Source organism: Gorilla gorilla, chromosome 12 (assembly GCF_029281585.2).
Source record: "Gorilla gorilla gorilla isolate KB3781 chromosome 12, NHGRI_mGorGor1-v2.1_pri, whole genome shotgun sequence".
In the NCBI taxonomy this organism is placed as follows: Eukaryota; Metazoa; Chordata; class Mammalia; order Primates; family Hominidae; genus Gorilla; species Gorilla gorilla.
This window is the reverse complement of record NC_073236.2, coordinates 44,098,016-44,103,662: the sequence shown is the minus strand read 5'-3', so window position 1 is coordinate 44,103,662 and position 5,647 is coordinate 44,098,016. Positions and strand designations below refer to the sequence as shown.

Below are 5,647 nucleotides of genomic sequence, written 5' to 3'. Positions count from 1 at the left end.
GACATATACAGAACACTCAACCCAATAACAATAGAATGCACATTGTTCTGAAGCACACACGGGATGTTCTCTAGGATAGACCACCATAAACATGTTTTAATAGATTAAAAAGTATAGATATCACACAAAGTATCCTCTCTAACCACAATGGTATGAAGTCAGAAATCAATAACTGAAGAAACACCAGAAAATTCACAAATACGTGGAAATTAAACAATGCACTCTCACAAAACTAATGCATCGAAGAAGAAACCACAAAGAATATTTGTATCTTGAGATAAATGAAAATAAAAACACAACATATCAAAACTTATGAGATGCAACAAAAAAGCAGGGCTAAGAGGGAAGTTGACAGCTGTAAATGTCTATATTACAAAAGATCTCAAATCAATAACTCAACTTTATATCGTAAGGAACTAGAAAATGAAGAGCAAACGAAACTCAAAGATAGCAGAAATAAGACAGTAATAAAGATTAGAGCAGAGATTTTTAAAAAGTAGAGACAATAAACGATAGAAAAAAATCAATAAATAATTTATTGGGAAAGAGAAACAAAATTGACAAACTTCTAGCTAGACTGACAAAAAACAAAAGAGAAAAGATGCAAATGACTTAAATAAAAATAAAAATGGACTGCCATTTCGTGGACGCCGGGTGAGCGAGAGCATCGCTGGGTATTGGGCCGGAGGAAAGCGGGAAGACCCATCGGAGCGTATGGATTTGAGCCTCCGCATTTTTTACCCTAGATGTCGAAATGCATCGTGATTCCTGTCCGTTGGACTGTAAGGTTTATGTAGGCAATCTTGGAAACAATGGCAACAAGACCGAACTGGAACGGCCTTTTGGCTAGTATGGACCACTCCAAAGTGTGTGCGTTGCTAGAAACCCTCGCGGCTTTGCTTTTGTTGAATTTGAAGATCCCCGAGATGCAGCTGATGTGGTCTGAGAACTAGATGGAAGAACACTATGTGGCCGCTGTGTAAGAGTGGAACTGTCGAATGGTGATAAAAGAAGTAGAAATCGTAGCCCACCTCCCTCTTGGGGTCATCGTCCTTGAGATGATTATCATAGGAGGAGTCTTCCAACTCGTCGCAGATCTCCAAGAAGAAGCCTCTCTCGCAGCCGGAGCAGATCCCTTTCTAGAGATAGCAGAAGAGAGAGATCTCTGTCTCGGGAGAGAAATCACAAGCCGTCCAGATCCTTCTCTAGGTCTCGTAGCCGATCTAGGTCAAATTAAAAAAAAAGAAGACCAGTTGGCAAGAGAAGTGGTGTACAAGAAATTACTTCATTTGACAGGAGTATGTACAGAAAATTCAAGTTTTGTTTGAGACTTCATAAGCTTGGTGCATTTTTAAGATGTTTTAGCTGTTCAAATGTGTTTGTCTCTTGAAACAGTGGCACAAAGGTATAATTCTCTATGGTTTGAAATGGATCATGTGAGGCATGTAATACCAAGAATTGTTACTTTACAATGTTCCCTTAAGCAAAATTAAATTTGCTTTGAACTTTAGTTATGCATAGACTGATAATAAAGCTCTAAACATGCAAAAAATAATAATAAAATAAAAATGGAGACATTACCACTGATTTTACAGAAATAACGGATTATAAGAGAATAGAAAAATAGATGAAAAAATAGACAACCTAGATGAAATGAAGAAATTTATTGAAACATAGAAATTATGTAGGTTGACAGAAGAAATAGAAAATCTCAACAGTTCTATAACAAAGTGATTGTAAACATAATTAAGAAAAAATTTCCCCAAAAGAAAAGTCCTGAATCAGATGGCTTCACAGGTGAATTCTACTAAAGAAAGAAAAATTGACAGAAATTATTTCTCAAATAATCCAAAAAATTGAAGTTTTGGGGATAGCAAGGAACACTTGCTATGCATTCTGTGAAACCAGCATTACCTGGCTATTAAAGCCAGGTGATATTGCAAGAAAAGAAAATTGCAGACTAACATTGCTTATAAATATAGATGGAAAATCCTTAACAAATATTAGCAAGGCCGGGCACGGTGGCTCACGCCTGTAATCCCAGCACTTTGGGAGGCCGAGGCAGGCAGATCACCTGAGGTCAGGGGTTCAAGACCAGCCTGGCCAACATGGTGAAATCCTGCCTCTACTAAAAATACAAAAATTAGCCTGGCATGGTGGTAGGTGCCTGTAATCCCAGCTACTCGGAGGCTGAGGCAGGAGAATTGCTTGAACCCAGGAGGCGGAGGTTGCAGTGAGCTGAGATCATGCCACTGCACTCCAGCCTGGGTGACAGAGTGAGAATCCAGCTCAAAAAAAAAAAAAAAAAATTAGCAAATTGACTCCATCAGTATACTATAAGGATTATTCACAATTGAATGGGATTTTACCATGAATGCAAGGACGTTTCAACAGAAGAAAATTAATCAATGTAGCACATCACATTATTTGAACAAAAGAAAAAAAATCACATTATCATCTCAATTGACATGGAAAAAGCATTTGAGGAATTTTAACATCCTTTCATAATAAAAACTCTCGGCTGGGTGCAGCGGCTGATACCAGTAATCCCAGCACTTTGGGAGGCCTAGATGGGTGGATCAGCTGAAGTCAGGAGTTCAAGACCAGCCTGGCCAACATGGTGAAACCCCGTCTCTACTAAATAATACAAAAATTAGCCGTGCATGGTGGTGGGCACCTGTAATCCCAGCTTCTCGGGAGGCTCAGGCAGGGAGAATTGCTTGAACCAGGGAGGCAGAGGTTGCAGTGAGCCGAGATGGTGCCACTGCACTCCAGCCTGGGCAACAGAGTGAGACTCCATCTCAAAAAACAAAAAACAAAAACAAGTAAACAAACAAAAAAAACTCTCAGCAAATTAGGAACAGAGGGAAAATTTCTCAACATGATAGAGTGTATTTCTGGAAAACTTACAGCTAACATTATATTCAATGGTAAAAAAACTGAATAAGTTCCCTTTAAGATAAGGCACAAGAAAAAGTTTCCCAGTGCTGTTTGACACTGAATTGAAAGTTCTAGCTAGACAAGAAAAGCAAATAGACCGGGCGCGATGGCTCACACCTGTAATCCCAGCACTTTGAGAGGCTGAGGCAGGTGAATCACCTGAGATCAGGAGTTCAAGACCAGCCTGGCCAATATGGCAAAACCCTGTCTCCACAAAAAATGCAAAAATTAGCCCCCCATGATGTCGGGTGCCTGTAATCCCAGCTACTCGGGAGACTGAGGTGGGAGAATCGCTTGAACCTAGAAGGTGGAGGTTGCAGTAAGCCAAGATCGTGCCATTACACTCCAGTCAGGGCAACAGAGTGAGACTCCATCTCAAAAAAAAAGTCATCCAAATCTAAAGGAATAGGTGAAACTATTTCTGTGTATAGATGACATAATTCTTTGTATACAAAACCCCACAGAATCCACAAGAAAACTCAGAGCTAATGAATGAATTCAGCAAAGTTGCAGTGTACAAAATCAGCACACAAAAACAAATTGTTTTCTGTACACTAGAAGGAAATTAAGAAGAAATTCCATTTACAATAGCATCTAAAAAATTAAATACTTAGAAATAAATCTAACTGAAGAGGTGAAAGCCTGATACACTGAAAACTATAAAAGATAAAAACTACAAAAAAATTAAAAAGATCAAAGTAATTGAAAATACATTCTGTGTCTGTGGAGAGGAAGACTTACCACTGTTAAGATGTCAATACTACTGAAAATGATCAGCAAATTCAACACAATCTCTTCTAAAATTCCAACAGCCTTTTCTTTTCCACAAATGAGGAAGCTGATCCTCAAATTTACATAGAATTGAAAGTGACCCTGAATAGCGAAAACAATCTTGATAAGGAAGAATAGAGTTGGAAGACTCACACTTTCTGATTTCAAAACTTACTACAAAGCTACAGTAATTAAAACAGAATGGCACTGGCATAAGGACAGACATATCCAATGAAATAGAATCGAGAGTCAGAAAAAGGTCTCATATATATGGTGAATGGATTTTTTCTTTTTTTATTTTTAACTGACACATAATAATTGCACAATTGCATAATTTATGAGGCACAGTGTGATATTTTGATACATGTATACAAAGTGTGATGCTCAAATCAGGATAATTAACATATCAATCACCTCAAACATTTATAATTTCCTTGTGGTAGGAACATTCAAAATCCTCTGTTCTAGCTATTAAAAATATATAATAAATTATTGTTAACTATAGTCACCCTACAATGCTACAGAACATTAGAACTTTTTCCTCCTATCCAGCTGTAATTTTTTGCCCATTAGCTAACCTCCCCCTATTCTCCCCACCTCCCTGCCTTTCCCAGCCTTTAGTAACCACTATTCTACTCTTTGCTTCTATGAGCTCAACTTTTTATTCTTCCACATATAAGTGAGAACATGTGGTATTTATCTTTCTGTGCCTGGCTTATTTCAGTTAACACAAAATCCTCTAGGTTCATTCATGTTGCTGTAAATGACAGAATTTTATTTTTTATTTTTATTTTTCATTGTGGTTATAGACCACATTTTATTTATCCATTAATTTGTTGGTGAGCACTTAGGTTGATGTCATATCTTGGCCATCATGAATAGTGCTGCAATAAACACAGGAATGCAGATCTCTTTTTTTTTTTTGTAGCCATGTGTTAGTCACTTTAATAGAAAATGTGATCAAAACCTGACTACAAGAGTTCAGAGAAAAACCAGTGAGTTTCAATTTCATTACAAGTTTTTAAATCTGGAACTAGTTTTTTTGTTTTTGTTTTGTTTTGTTTTTTAACTTAAATGCTAACTTCAGCTCCGGGTTTTTTCACAACCAAACTAAAAATTACTTACTACGTGGGAACATCAATGCAACAAACAAGTAAAATTTGTAAACTCAAGCCACAAACTTACAGTTAATAATCATGGTAAGGGACATTGCCACAGAGCAACTGATGCCTCAGTGAAGTTTGAAAGAAACTCTGCCTTCTGTGAAGGCAGAGAAGAAATATGCAGGCAATTCTGCTTCAAAGAAATCTTCTAGGAATGGAAAATGCTAAAGCCTTTAAGACAAGTGAAATTGCAAAGCCTCAACATGTTCAGCTCAATCCACAGAGCACCAAATGTTAAATTGGAGCCAAAGTAGGATTGAACATTGAATTTCCAGCTATGCAACTCACAGAGCACAATTTCAGGTGTGGAAACCATCTGTAGGCAAGTTCTTTTAAAAACATGAATTTCATACACCGTAAATTCTAAAACACACACTTCTGCATTATTGTTCAAATTTCAGAAGGGCACCACAAGTCACCAGGGTCTTTCAAAGTCACTCACGGCAACAATTCCGTCTCTTTTTTCCAGCCTTGGTAGCCCCCTTCCACAGTTCTCTAGCCTCTGCACACACTGCGCCTCACCACTGTTTGTAGAATGACTTCTGACATTAAATCCAGTCATGGCCTAAGTCTCATGAGGCAGCTATTTCCCAGGCACCTCCCTTCTCCTTGGCATGGGAGGCTTCCCAACCACTTCAGGCCCCACACAGGAGGCCACATCTGGAAGCACTATTCCTCCAGCTCCCTCTGCTGGAGACCAAAGTGAGAGATTGTTGCAAAGACGTGTAGAAACAGATTACTTACACATTCATTTTTGTACACATTTAGTTAAT

General features: G+C 38.1%; 1 pseudogene; it reads left to right on the top strand.

Annotated features, from left to right (window-relative positions):
* Positions 1-698: 698 nt before the first annotated feature.
* On the top strand, positions 699-5,112 carry LOC101131415 (serine/arginine-rich splicing factor 3-like; annotated as a pseudogene).
* Positions 5,113-5,647: the final 535 nt, after the last annotated feature.